Source organism: Balaenoptera ricei, chromosome 21 (assembly GCF_028023285.1).
Source record: "Balaenoptera ricei isolate mBalRic1 chromosome 21, mBalRic1.hap2, whole genome shotgun sequence".
Taxonomy (NCBI): Eukaryota; Metazoa; Chordata; class Mammalia; order Artiodactyla; family Balaenopteridae; genus Balaenoptera; species Balaenoptera ricei.
Window position 1 is genome coordinate 2,873,148 of NC_082659.1, and position 16,255 is coordinate 2,889,402.

Genomic DNA, 16,255 nt, shown 5'->3' on the forward strand with positions numbered 1-16,255 from the left:
TGACATCATGAATGCCAGAATACCTGGCTAACACTTTCAAGATATTAAGAGATTCAAAGCAGCACTAAACTAATTAACCAAAATTACAAGCACTGATGTACTGGAGTTGGCTCTTGCAAAAGCCAGTTGTGTCCATCTCTTCCCAACTTTGCCTTCAGTGATGTCATGTTGATGGCTTGAAATAGACATCGGTGGAAGTATTTACTGCGTTGACAAAACAGAAAGTACAAAATTCATTGGTTCCACCTCAACACTGCTCTTCTCCAAAGAGAGAGCAGCTGTTAAACAGTTACTAGGACAACACCGATTATAATAGAACACTTCCTTAACATTACAACAGCTCACAGTGTCAAGGGAAGCATCGCAGGTACTAATATGCCTTATTCAATTAGCTTTGTACTTGAATCATGCTTTCTTATATATTAGTGACATGACATTTATTTAAATTTTGCTCCATATGTCAATATCCCTTTTCTGAGATGTAGCTGGTTGTACCCCACTGTATGCTTTATGATGTGATACCCGATTTCAGTGTTCTGTTTGATAGACATTGCTATAACAACACTTGTTTATCTATGTGAATGTTACATATATAGAGACTCACACTTGAAGAAGCCTGTTACGGAAAAAAATATGGGTACAAAAAAACTAATTGAGAAAACATAGGCCTTGGTTTTTACCCTCATTTGTCTACCATGCTAATATTCTCCTCCTTTATCCGTTAAACTTCTTGAATACTTCATCTATAGTCACTATATCACTACATGCTTACAAGTATTTATTTCTTAATGCACCATTATTAGGCTTTTGCCTACTTTTGTAACTTGCATTAACTCTGAAATTTTGATTTCAAAACATAGCTCTGTTATCTCTGGTTCCTATTCTTTCAAGTGACCCATTAAAGTATTCCCAATGCCAACTCAGGGAGATCTTGAAACCACTGACCCACCAATAGTATAATAATTCATAAGATGCTTTGGTTTCACTTAATGCTTCTTTTACCTCAATATCTCCTACTCTTTGCAAAACACACCGACATATACACAAACATACGTGATCCATCAAAACCAAACCAAACCAAACAAAAACACATCAATTCTAGCTCCAAAATACCTCCAGTGGCAGAAATGATGCTGTTTTCTCCAAACTTTTCCATTCTTCTCTGAATACACAAGAAGCCTATGTTTCTTAGACACTCACCCCATTATACTCATATGCGATCATAAGCCTGAAGTCTGCCCAATAAAACACAGGTGAAAGTGATGACACCTTTTCCAGGTGTGACTTCTACAGTGCCTCAAACTTTAGCTTCAATATATGGCAGAATAGAAACACTTTGAGTTATTAGAGTCCCCAAATGGAAACTTCCTAGAATTTTTAGTTATAATTTATACAAGCCCCCCAGGATCTCTATCCAAACAGGCATACTCGTTGATGAACGAGAAATAAACCTTTACTGTACTGAGACACTACAGCAGCTGTAGTGCTGTTTATTACAGCAGCTAGTGTTTAATATAGAAGTTAGTCCCTTGAAAATGTACTTTACTGTACTTACTTTAGTACAGTAAATGTAACAAAACTGCCTTATATGACATTGGCTTTGCTGTATGGTGGCTGGCAAGGAGGACACTAACACCAAAGCCTGAAAAGAGGATAATGGTCAACAGCAGAATGTTTTATAAAACTGTCACCTCTGGACATATGCATACTGGCTAACATCATTAGAGTAGAGGTAGGAAGACCTTAAAAGTATGTCTATTGATTGGTCTTATTGGCTCTATTTTAACAGAAAGAGATGAGCTCAGAGAAGAATTGGCCAATTTGCAGGCAGAAATGTAAATGAATTGTAAGTGGATCCAGAAATTCAGAGCCTTGCAGGGTTAGAAAAGGTGACAGGTGATAACTTCTAAAAAATAGGAGTTGTAACTTAAAGGGGGATTTAGTGACTAGGGCCCAGGAAAACATTTCAGTAAAATAAAGCAACTCAGGCAAAAAGGTCAGGTTCAGAATAAGGTCTTTCTCCCTATTCCTCCATATAATCTCAGAATAGTCACGATTAACTTGAGAGAGAACTATGAGAAGTAAAATAAAGCAGGCTTGAGAAAAATGTCTGGGAATGAACCTTATGACGACTATTAGCACATAGAACAAACTGAAATGGAATAAATCAGTTGCCTACTCTGTTTCTGAAGAAATTATATTTACAAAGAAGCCGTGGTCCTGAACTCAAAAAACTTTTGACTATTCAAGGCTAAAAACAATCTTCGTTACTTACCCTTCTGCCTTGTCCAAGCAGGAACTGGGTTCTGAAAGCTATAAAGCTGCTAAGAGAGCATATCCTCCAACACCCATTTTAGGTGTGGCCACAAAAGATATTTAGTAGAAATGAAAGAAATTCTCAGAAGGTAGAGAAAAAGGCTACTGAGAAAGTGATCAAAGGAGTTTGCGCCAAATATGGAGATTCAGGACATATTCAGGGACTCCTCCTGCATCCACTAATTAAAGGAGGTCTCTCAGGGGACACCCATGTAGAAGCATTGCCTAGAACATTGACTTAGGACTTTTTTCTGAAAAAATAGGCCTTGGTTGTATTAGCCACGGATATTTTCTTTCGTTAACAGTTGTATGGTGGATGATGGGATGTACTATCCTGATCCCTTCTTCTGAACCCTATTGAGTCACTGGTTCCCCCAACTTGTATTTGCAGTATTTGCTGCTGACAGCCACAGATGCATCTCTTTCTGTGAACTGACCTCTACCCAAGGCAGCTGCATCACACAAGGTTAAGCCGTGTCCATAAAGCAGCCTGTATCAAATGACTGGTCAAACAGAGGTACATGTGCCATTCCATTGTCTCCATTTGGACAACTGCAAAGGATTATCCAGCTCCAGAACACCCATGAAGTTTGCTGAGGTCTCTGTGGCAACTGCATTAAAGTTCAGCTTCTCTCTCTGCCCAATCCTAATTCCTTTACTTCCTCAGAGTTGTTTTTCCCAAGTGAACTTTAAAAAAATTGCCTGAATACACATCTTTATATCAGAGTCACCTTCTAGGGAACCCAGCCTAAGACAACAGCTCATGATTTTCATCCTAACTTACTGCCAGTTCCTTGTTTATTACATATCTCAGATTTACCATCTGTTTGCCATGTTCATCTAATCTCCTAATCTAAGCTACCATCCTCTTAGAGTACTGCATAGCCTTTTGACTGGTCTTCTTTTGTTCACTCTTGTTCCTTTTCAAACATTTCTTCCTTCAGAAGGAAAGTGATAATTTAGTGTAAGTTGTATCATGTGATGGCCTCCACTTAAAACGCATCAAAATTTTGCATTTCACTTGGAAGAAGTTTCACTCTTTTTCATGGCCTGAGAAACTTGGCTCCATATGGCCCAAGCCTATCTCCTTCATCTTATCTTTTCTACTCTCTGTCTTTTTCATCATGCTCCAACCACAGAATACTGTGAAGTATCAGTTGTTTACACCTGGGATCACGGGACTGACTGGGAGCTGTAGTTTGTATCAACATCACAAGAAAGGATCTTACTGCATATCACTAGCCAGGAAAAGATCAAGATTCAAAATTCGAAGTAGGTTTCTACTGAATGAGTATCAATTTCACACCATCATAAAGTCAAAATACGGGAAGTCAAACCATCGTAAGTTGGGTACCTTCTGTAGTTTCTTTTTTATTTAATTAATTAATTAATTAATTAATTAATTAATGGCTGTGTTGGGTCATTGCTGCTGCACGTGAGCTTTCTCTAGGTGTGGCAAGCAGGGACTACTCTTCGTTGCGGTGCACAGCCTTCTGATTGCAGTGGCTTCTCTTGTTGTGGAGCACGGGCTCTAGGCACGCAGTCTTCAGTACTTGTGGCATGCAGGCTCAGTAGTTGTGGCTCTCGGGCTCTAGAGCGTAGGCTCAGTAGTTGTGGTGCACAGGCTTAGTTGCTCCGTGGCATGTGGGATCTTCCCAGACCAGGGATCAAACTCGTGTCCCCTGCATTGGCAGGCAGATTCTTAACCACTGTGCCACCAGGAAGTCCCTGTAGTTTCTAAATGTAACCACACATGGAACTTGTATTAAGTATTTGGATAGGGGTAGTAATAAAAAAATGGACTTCTTACAACTGAGAGCATGGCACTTCAGGACATGATGATTTCATTAATAACATAGTAAAATTGCATAAAGAATAAGGTCTAGATGATCAGACACATAGTAGATGCTTAGTAAATCATTGTTGAAAGAAAGATTCATTAATTGATCCATGAGCCATTGCTCACTCTGAATCATTTTCTAATTTCACCCAGAGAGTAGAGAAATCAAATTGAGGAAAAGAAATAATAAATGGTCAAAACAAATGAAAGAAAATTGCTAGAGAAGTCAAAAATTTTAAATCCAGACAATTTCAGGTGGGTTTCGAATAATTTGATGAGTGGCAGCAAAGCTCAGAGTCACCCAATGGTGTTTTAATTTGCTTATAAAATTAGAAATGAAGGTGATATCAGAATGTATTTGTCAGTTAATGGCATCTTCCACTCCAATTATTTTTAGTTTTGGACATTGCTTGCTTTTATATTGTATATACGTGATTTTATCTACTCAGGTAAATGAGAGTTAATAACAAGAGCATGAATTTGGCCCCAGTAGATAATTAGTATAATCTGTTAGGTATGAAATATGGGTTGGCAGGATTAGGAGTTTAAAAGTGCCCATGGTGGGCTAGTGTGCCACAGCTAGCCGGGAGTGAGTCCGGGAAAAAATCTGGACCTGCCTAAGAGGCAACAGACCATTGTTTCGGGTGTGCGAGGAGAGGGGATTCAGAGAACCGCCTAAACGAGCTCCAGAGACAGGCACAAGCAGCGGCTATCAGCACGGAACCAGAGACACGCATGAAATGCTAAGGCTGCTGCTGCAGCCACCAAGAAGCCTTTGTGCAAGCACAGGTCACGATCCACACTTCCCCTCCCAGAGCCTGTGCAGCTCGCCACTGTCAGGGTCCTGTGATCCAGGGACAACTTCCCTGGGAGAAGACACAGCGTGCCTCAGGCTGGTGCAAGGTCACACCGGCCTCTGCCACCACAGGCTCACCTCACATTCTTTACCCCTCTCGCCCCCTGGCCTGAGTGAGCCAGAGCCCCATATCAGCCACTATTTTAACCCTGTCCTGTCTCAGCGAAGAACAGACGCCCTCAGGAGACCTACACACAGAGGTGGGGCCGGATCCAAAACTGAAGCCCAGGAGCTGTGGGAACAAAGAAGAGAAGGGGAAATCTCTCCCAGCAGCCTCAGGAGCAGTGGATTAAATCTCCACAATCAACTTGATGTACCCTGCATCTGTGGAATACCTGAATAGACAATGAATCTTCCCAAAATTGAGGCAGTGGGCTTTGGGAGCAACTGTAGACTTGGGGTTTGCTTTCTGCATCTAATTTGTTTCTGGTTTTATGTTTACCCTAGTTTAGTATTTAGAGTTTATTATCACTGGTGGATTTGTTTATTGATTTGCTTGCTCTCTTCCTCCTTTATTTTTATATAAAGATATATATTTTTTTGCTTTTTCTCTTTTTGTGAGTGTGTATGTGTATGTTTCTTTGTGTGACTTTGTATGTATAGCTTGGCTTTTACCATTTGTCCTAGGGTTCTGTCTGTCTGTTTTTTTTTTTTTTTTAGTATAATTTTTTGCACTTGTTATCATTGGTGGATTTGTTTTTTAGTTTGGTTGCTCTCTTCTTTCTTTCTTTCTTTTTTTTTATTACTTTTTAATTTTTTTCATTTTCAATAATTATTTTTATTTTCTATTTTAATAACTTTTTAATTTAATTTAATTTAATTTAATTTTTTTCTTTCTTTCTTTCTTTTTTTCTCCCTTTTCTTCTAAGCCATGTGGCTGACAGGGATTTGGTGCTCCAGCCAGGTGTCAGGCCTGTGCCTCTGAGTTGGGAGAGCCGAGTTCAGGATATTAGTCCACCACAGACCTCCTGGCTCCACGTAATATCAAAAGGCAAAAGTTCTCCTGGAGATTTCCATCTCAATGCTAAGACCCAGCTCCACTCAACGACCAGCAAGCTACAGTGCTGGACACCCCATGCCAAACAACTAGCAAGACAGGAACACAACCCCACCCATTAGCAGAGAGGCTGCCTAAAATCATAGTAAGTTCATGGACACCCCAAAACACACCACTGGACGCAGTCCTACCCACCAGAAAGACAAGATCCAGCCTCACTCAGCAGAACACAGGAACCAGTCCCCTCCACCAGGAAGCCTACACAACCCACTGAACTAACCTTACCCACTAGGGGCAGACACCAAAAACAATGGTAACTACAAACCTGCAGCCTGAGAAACAGACACACCAAACACAGTAAATTAATCAAACTGAGAAGACAGAGAAATACACAGAAGATGAAGGAGCAAGGTAAAAACCCACCAGACCAAACAAATGAAGAGGAAATAGGCAGTCTACCTGAAAAAGAATTCAGAGTAATGAGAGTAAAGATGATCCAAAATCTTGGAAATAGAATGGAGAAAATATAAGGAACATTTAACAAGGACCTAGAAGAACTAAAGAGCAAACAAACAATGATGAACAACACAGTAAATGAAATTTAAAATTCTCTAGAAGGAATCAATAGCAGAATAACTGAGGCAGAAGAAGTGATAAGTGAACTGAAAGACAAAATAGTGGAAATAACTACTGCAGACTAGACAAAAGAAAAAAGAATGAAAAGAATTGAGAACAGTTTCAGAGACATATATGACAACATTAAACTCACCAACATTCGAATTATAGGGGTCCCAGAAGAAGAAGAGAAAAAGAAAGGGACTGAGAAAATATTTGAAGAGATTATAGTTGAAAATTTCCCTAATATGGGAAAGGAAATAGTTAATCAAGTCTAGGAAGTGCAGAGAGTCCCATAAAGGGAAATCCAAGGAGAAACATGCCAAGACACATATTAATCAAACTATCAAAAATTAAATACAAAGAAAAATATTGAAAGCAGCAAGGGAAAAGCAACAAATAACATACAAGGAAATCCCCAAAGGTTAACAGCTGATCTTTCAGCAGAAACTCTGCAAGCTAGAAGGGAGTGGCAGGACATATTTAAAGTGATGAAAGGAATAACTTACAACCAAGGTTACTCTACCCAGCAAGGATCTCATTCAGATTTGACAGAGAAATTACAAACTTTACAGACAAGTAAAAGCTAAGAGAATTCAGTGCCACCAAACCAGCTTTACAACAAATGCTAAAGGAACTTCCCTAGGCAGGAAACACAGGAGAAGGAAAAGTCCTACAATAACAAACTCAAAACAATTAATAAAATGGTAATAAGAACATACATATTGGTAATTACCTTAAATGTAAATGAATTAAATGCTCCAACCAAAAGACATAGACTGGCTGAATGGATACGAAAACAAGAACAGTATATATGCTGTCTACAAGAGACCCACTTCAGACCTAGGGACACATACAGACTGAAAATGAGGGGATGGAAAAAGATATCCATGCAAATGGAAATCAGAAGAAAGCTGGAGTAGCAATTCTCATACCAGACAAAATAAATTTAAAATAAAGACTATTACAAGAGACATGGAAGGACACTACATAATGATCAAGGGATCAATCCAAGAAGAAGAAATAACAATTGTAAATATTTATGCACCTAACATAGGAGCACCTTGATACATAAGGCAAATGCTAACAGCCATAAAAGGGGAAATTGACAGTAACACAATCATAGTAGGGAACTTGAACAACCCACTTTCACCAATGGACAGATCATCCAAAATGAAAATAAATAAGGAAACACAAGCTTTAAATGTTACATTAAACAAGATGGACTTGATTGATATTTATAGGACATTGCACCCAAAAACAATGGAATACACTTTCTTCTCAAGTGCTCATGAAACATTTTCCAGGATAGATCATATCTTGGGTCACAAACCAAGCCTTGGTAAATTTAAGAAAATTGAAATCACATCAAGTAGCTTTTCCGATCACAATGCTATGAGACTAGATATCAATTACAGGAAAAAATCTGTAAAAAATATAAACACACAGAGGCTACACAATACACTACTTAATAACCAAGAGATCACTGAAGAAATCAAAGAGGAAATCAAAAAATACCTAGAAAACAATGACAATGAAAACACGACAACCCAAAACCTATGGGATGCAGCAAAAGCAGTTCTAAGACAGAAGTTTATAGCAATACAATCCTACCTCAAGAAACAAGAAACATCTCAAATAAACAACCTAACCTTACACCTAAAGCAATTAGAGAAAGAAGAACAAAAAAACCCCAAAGTTAGCAGAAGGAAAGAAATCATAAAGATCAGATCAGAAATAAATGGAAAAGAAATGAAGAAAACAATAACAAAGATGAATAAAACTAAAAGATGGTTCTTTGAGAAGATAAACAACATTGACAAACCATTAGCTAGACTCATCAAGAAAAAAAGGGAGAAGACTCAGTTCAAAAGAATTAGAAATGAAAAAGGGGAAGTAACAACTGACACTGCAGAAATACAAAGGATCATGAGCCATTACTACAAGCAACTATATGCCAATAAAATGGACAACCTGGAAGAAATGGACAAATTCTTAGAAAGGTATAACCTTCCAAGACTGAACCAGGAAGAAATAGAAGATATGAACAGGCCAATTACAAGTATTGAAATTGAAACTGTGATTAAAAGTCTTCCAACAAACAAAAGCCCAGGACCAGATGGCTTCACAAGTGAATTCCCTCAAACATTTAGAGAAGAGCTAACACCTATCCTTCTCAAACTCTTCCAAAATATAGCAGAGGGAGGAACACTCCCCAACACATTCTATGAGGCCACCATCACCCTGATACCAAAACCAGACAAAGATGTAACAAAGAAAGAAAACTACAGGCCAATATCACTGATGAACATAGATGCAAAAATCCTTAACAAAATACTAGCAAACAGAATCCAACAGCATATTAAAAGGATCATACACCATGATCAAGTGGGGTTTATCCCAGGAATGCAAGGATTCTTCAATACGTGCAAATCAATCCATGTAATACACCATATTAACAAATTGAAGGAGAAAAACCATATGACCATCTCAACAGATGCAGAAAAAGCTTTCGATGAAATTCAACACCCATTCATGATACAAACCCTCCAGAAAGTAGGCATAGAGGGAACTTACCTCAACATAATAAAGGCCGTATATGACAAAACCACAGCCAACATCGTTCTCAATGGTGAAAAACTGAAACCATTTCCACTAAGATCAGGAACAAGACAAGGTTTTCCACTCTCACATAGTTTCGGAAGTTTTAGCCACGGCAATGAGAGAAGAAAAAGAAATAAAAGGAACCCAAATCAGAAAAATAGAAGTAAAGCTGTCACTGTTTGCAGATGACATGATACTATACATAGAGAATCCTAAAGATGTTACCAGAAAACTACTAAGCCTAATCAATGAATTTGGTAAAGTAGCAAGGTACAAAATGAATGCACAGAAATCTCTTGCATTCTTATACACTAATGATGAAAAATTTGAAAGAGAAATTAAGGAAACACTCCCATTTACCATTGTGACAAAAAGAATAAAATACCTAGGAATAAAGCTACCTAAGGAGACAAAAGACCTGAATGAAGAAAACTATAAGACACTGATGAAAGAAATTAAAGATGATACAAACAGATGGAGAGAAACCATGTTCTTGGATTGGAAGAATCAACATTGTGAAAATGACTATACCACCCAAAGAAATCTACAGATTCAATGCAATCCCTATCAAACTACCAATGCCGTTTTTCACAGAACTAGAACAAAAAATTTCACAATTTGTATGGAAACACAAAAGACCCTGAATAGCCAAAGCAATCTTGAGACGGAGAGACGGAGCTGGAGGAATCAGGCTCTTGGACTTCAGACTATAATACAAAACTACAGTAATCAGTACAGTCTGGTACTGGCACAAAAACAGAAATACAGATCAGTGGAACAGGATAGAAAGCCCAGAGATAAACCCATGCCTATATGGTCACCTTATTTTTGATAAAGTAGGCAAGAATATACAATGGAGAAAAGACAGCCTCTTCAATAAGTGGTGCTGGGAAAACTGGACAGCTACATGTCAAAGAATGAAATTAGAACACTCCCTAACAGCATACACAAAAATAAGCTCAAAATGGATTAAAGACCTAAATGTAAGGCCAGACACTATAAAACTCTTAGAGGAAAACATAGGCAGAACACTGTATGACATAAATCACAGCAAGATCTTTTTTGACCCACATCCTAGAGAAATGGAAATAAAAACAAAAATAAACAAATGAGACCTAATGAAACTTAAAACTTTTGCACAGCAAAGGAAACCATAAACAATATGAAAAGACAACACTCAGAATGGGAGAAAATATTTGCAAGTGAAGCAACTGACAAAGGATTAATCTCCAAAATTTACAAGCAGCTCATGCAGCTCAATATCAAAAAAACAAACAAACCAATCCAAAAACGGGCAGAAGATGTAAATAGACATTTCTACAAAGGAGATATACAGATTGCCAACAAAGACATGAAAGGATGATCAACATTACTAATCATTAGAGAAATGCAAATCAAAACTACAATGAGGTATCACCTCACACCAGTCAGAATGGCCATCATCAAAAAATCTACAAACAATAAATGCTGGAGAGGGTGTGGAGAAAAGGGAACACTCTTGCATTGTTGGTGGGAATGTAAATTGATACAGCCACTATGGAGAACAGTATGGTGGTTCCTTAAAATACTAAAAATGGAACTACCATATGACCCAGCAATCCCACTAATGGGCATATACCCTGAGAAAACCGTAATTCAAAAAGAGTCATGTACCACAATATTCATTGCAGCTCTATTTACAATAGTGAGGACATGGAAGCAACCTAAGTGTCCATCGACAGATGAATAGGTAAAGAAGATGTGGCACATATATGCAATGGAATATTACTCAGCCATAAAAAGAAACAAAATTGAGTTATTTGTAGTGAGGTGGATGGACCTAGAGCCTGTCATACAGAGTGATGTAAGTCAGTCAGAAAGAGGAAAACAAATACCGTATGCTAACACATATATATGGAATCTAAAAAAAAAAAAAAAAGGTTCTGAAGAACCTAGGGGCAGGACAGGAATAAAGTCGCAGACGTAGAGAATGGACTTGAGGACACGGGGAGGGGGAAGGGTAAGCTGGGACGAAGTGAGAGAGTGGCATGGACATATATACACTACCAAATGTAACATAACTAGCTAGTTGGAAGCAGCCGCATAGCACAAGGAGATCAGCTCTGTGCTTTGTGACCACCTAGAAGGGTGGGATAGGGAGGGTGGGAGGGAGACGCAAGAGAGAGGAGATATGGGGATATATGTATATGTATAGCTGATTCACTTTGTTATAAAGCAGAAACTAACACACCATTGTTAAGCAATTATACTCCAATAAAGATGTTAAAAAAAAAAAGTGCCCATGGTATGAAATCAACAATTTTTCATTATGGTTGCAAAATGCAAAGATGGACAAACACTCATTCCTCATTTAGGAATTTGTTTGTTTTTCCAGAAGAATCCCCTGAGATTATTCTTCTTTTATTTGCATATTTGGAATAACAATAAAAGCTAGTGATTGAAATGCTGTATGTCAACATAGTTTACCATTTTCTTCTTGCTTATTATATATAATAAATTCTTTAATGTATTACTTTTGTAGTTCTATCTTCAATCTCACATTTGAGGTGGGTGTGGAAACATGAAGGAAAGGCTAAGGCTATAACCAATTATAAGATTACCTTAAAATATGTCTTCTTTGCATTACATATATAGGGCTACCTTGATATGGTTTGAATCATGTTAGTGTATTTTTAGAACATAGTTTATTGGATATATTTTAGGTATGTTTATATAATTGGTAACTATAGTAGTATAAACGTACACACCGCTTATGGGTACAGAATATGTAAAAAAATTATCTTTACAATATGCTTGAGAGGTTTATGTTCAGAGGCCCCATATTGTTGTTTTAAAAGACAGAAACCACATAATAAATGTTATCTTTAGTATATGCTATCTCCAGTATTTAAATAATCAAGGGTATTATCAGGTGTATTAGGTATATCAGGTATGTTATCAAGTATATGAGGGAAATGGAAACTTTTGTTTTATAAAGCTTGTCTGGGGAGTTCTGACTAAAAGAGAAGAGAGGAGAGAAAGGCTGTATCAACATAACTGCCCATAAAACAAGAGGCTATAGCTCATGGGATTTATGAATTTGGTGCTATCAGCCTATGGATATGCGGTCTTTCTATTAGCTCCTATCATAGAAAATATTCCCTCTCCCTCTCTCACTCTCTCTCTCCATATATATATATATATATATATATATATATATATATATATATATATATATATATATTAGAAGGAAGAGCAAGGATGGAGGAAAGATGATGGAGAGAGAGGAGAGGAAGGAAAGAATGAGACAGGATAAGTGAGCGGAAGGATATAAAGAAAGAGAAGGAGGAAGAATTGGAGGAGGGAAAAAAGGAAAAGGGGAGGAGAAGATTGAGAAGGTGAGAGAAAGAGAGAATCTAAGTCCATTCCCAACCCTCCCCTTCACAGAACATTCTGTGGATAACTTGTGAGACCTATTACTTCAGCTACAGTGGGCCATGCCTTACAGGTTATAGTTGTATAATGAATACCTTTGGGTTCCTAGAGCAGGGTAGCAATATTTCTTGTATAGTAGGAAGTTTTTCCCTGAAAATTATAGTGTATCTGCATGATGCCTAAGATACTGTTAGAGCGCGGGGGTAACAAATGGTATGTTGAACACTAACTGAACATCTCCTATTACGTTGGGGGACCCAGGAAACTGACAAGATAGGTATGAAGCTCTATATCTAGATGGGGAGAGTGAGAACGCTTTCCTCTACAGATGTCTCACAGCTGGAGACACTGTCCAGCTTGTTGACTATTACTTTTTATGCCACAATTATACCAAATTGAGAGGTAAAAACCTGAAATAAACTTCCTAGTTAAAAGTATGTTTAGGAACAATCTTTATCTCAGAATTTCATAAGAAGCAACTCTACTTTTCTGACGACTACAGTGAGTACAGGAAAGGTCATTGGAATGAGCACGAAAGTACTAGATAGCTCCATGCTTTGTTCCAGTTAAATGAACATGAGTCACAATCAAGACCAGGGCCTTCTCTCTTCCTGAACTCATCTCCATTTAGTTCTCTAGGCAAACGCGGGGCTTGGGAGAGAGGGCTAAGCAATCTTTTAAAATAAGCCACATGCCTCTGGCTTTTAGTCCTGAAAACCAAACACACGTTTGAATTAGGAAGCCTTGGTAAGCCATCGTATCTTTAAATCACTTGCTGAGGCCAAGAGAGAGAGGGCTCCACCCTTAGTTCACCCTTTGTTCCACCCATTCTCCTCCCATGTTTGGAGAGCAGCACATCCACGGTTTCCATGGGCATCTCTTCTGGAGGAGGAAATCTGCAGAAGGAGGTTAGTGAGAGGCTGTGCAGACCCCAGCTCCGCAGTTGGTGCTGAGGCTGCCAATGGTATTCATCACCTCCGTCTCCCGCTACCCATCCTGAGCTCATCTTCCCCTCAGCGATCAGCCCATCTGGGTTGCTTAACTCTAGTGTCAGGAAAACCCATTCCAGAGGGGTCTGAGCTCTTGGTAACCATACCCTTCTAATGCCGCGTTGTTTGTTGTACATATCCATTCATTGCAGTTATATTTGGTCAAAGGAGTTACCAAGGGCCGTCAAGTGAATCACATGGCTCCTAACGTATTTGTCCCTCCTCTCAGCGGGTAAAAGCCACCCTACACCCTCCTGATGATCAGAACCAATTACCCTGCCAAGGCAGTCATTCCTCTTCTCACTTGCTAATTCCTAGGAAAAGCCTCCAAAATGTTCAGTGCGACACATGCTATGGACCCTGACATTAACACACTGCCTCTGGTGAGCAGGACCTCTCACCCTGAAGAGCCTACAGTTATAGAGGCAAACAGTGCAATGTCCCCCAGTGCTTCCCTCGCAGTGAAGGGAGATGGAGTTACTTCTGCTTCCATCCTTGCTTCACGGATGCATGGATTCTTCCTATTAGGTGTACAGAACCACCTATAGACAGAGTACATGGGCTGTGTCCTGAAAGACTCGCTTCAAAACGTTGCCTCTGAGCTGTTGTTTCACCTGTGGGTTGTTACAAAACACTATCAGGTCAACTCTTTTCCCTGTGTCATAATATAAGATATAATTAATTAATAGGTCCTGTGATTATGGGCCCCTTCCCATATCCCCTACACTATGAGGTGAATTTCTTGGCTCGGCGCTATACTGTACAGGATTCCATTACTGTGGACCAGGCATTCCATAAACTGTTTGAGCATGGTAACCACTCTTTAGGTCTGGAACCCACTGACGAAGGAGAAAGTGAGACTCTCAGGTAGAAGAACCCTGCTACACGTCAGCAAGTATACACTGGAAAGATTCTCTCAGGCCTCACTCAAGGGAAACTATAGTCATTTATGCCACTGACTCTGCCCTGAGAAACACCCCGACCATTGGAGAACTACAGGACACAAGATCCAAGGTGACGTTAGTGACAGGAGACCCAAAGCAGAGGCATCGCCCTCTTGTTGGAGTAGAGGCGTGTGGGCCCAGGTAATAAATGAAGCGGAGGCTAAAGTCTGGCTTACAGGGGGTCCACTGCCTCTGAGCGTACGTGCACTTTCCAACGCATCTCTCTGTTTAAAATGTGTGCTTAAACACTTAGCATTTTGGAGTAACTTCCGTAATTGTTCCTTAATATTTTCATGAAGTAAAAGCCTCTGAAATCTCCCTGCAACCAAGATTAAATTTTTAAAAAATACATAAATAAAAATAATGTTGCAACCCAGTGTGTGAGAGAGAGAGAGAGTGTGTGTGTGTGTGTGTGTGAGTGTGAGTGTGTGTGTGTTGGCAGATGGGGACGCTGGGTGGCAGAGTTTAATGCTATCATTAAAGATCTAGGATGCTTTGCATGGGTGGGTGATCCTTATCAGATATTTGTGAGATTCAACTGTTTGACTCCAGAAGAAAAATCTAGATGGATCATGGAGAATGATTGATTATAGACTACTGCAGGCTCAACCCAATAGTGTTCCTGATTGTCGTTACCACACTATATCTGGTACCACTGCTGGAGTGGATTCACAAGGCCTCAAGCACTTGATATTATGATCATCAATTGAATGAACATACTCTTTTCTATTCCGATCAAAAGAGATAGGAATATCTCTTGGAATATGAACAAAGATATTTACTCAGAGCTTTTCCCTGGTCTATATCAATACTCCTGTACTCTATCATAATAAAACCTGAAGAGTCCAGGCCATCTGGACACCACAAAGAATTTCATATTGATTCATGACATTGATGACATCATGCTGATCGTGTAGGATGAACAACAGGTGGCTTGTTTGCTGCAGCCTTGCTAAGACACGTGAGTTCAGAGGATGGGAGCGATCAGATTCAGGACATGACACTTCAGTTAAGTTGTTTTGGTTCCAGTATGCCAGTGTGTTTGGGGAGTATGCCAGGACCCACCCTCCAAAGGAAGTCAAATTGCTGCCTCCTGTGTCTCCTACAAAGAAGGAAGAACAATGTCTGATGGACCCCTCAGGTCCTGAAGGCACTAAAGGAGACACAGAGGCATTTTTGTAGAACCAGGTTGTTTTTTCTTCTCATCCAATTTATATGTGATATTCATCAAAATATATCACTGGTCATAGAGTAAAAAAACAAACAAAAGTCATTATGCTTTTGCCTATTCATCAGTTACTTTGTATGAAATAAATAATTGGGAGGGGATTTACTAAAGTAGTAAGGATGTAGTGGTATTAAAATGTTTATTAATTGGGGCTATGTCTTGTTTGCAGGAACAAAAGTATAAAATATCAGGTCCCTGTTTTTTCAGTATTCAATACTGTCTGCTACTATAACATGTCAATTTTTTCTTCATCTTCCATTTCCAGCTGTGTCATTGATTTGCTGCCCATCAAGTCTCAATCTGATCTGTCTCACTGGTAAACTGTCATTCACAATAGACTCCCATTAGGTTACTAAGTGGCGTGCGGCTCTTAGTCTTCAACTGCATCGTGGAACCATTCTGCCCTGCCACCTGCAAATTAATATGATTGCTTTCTGTGCCTTGAACCCTCC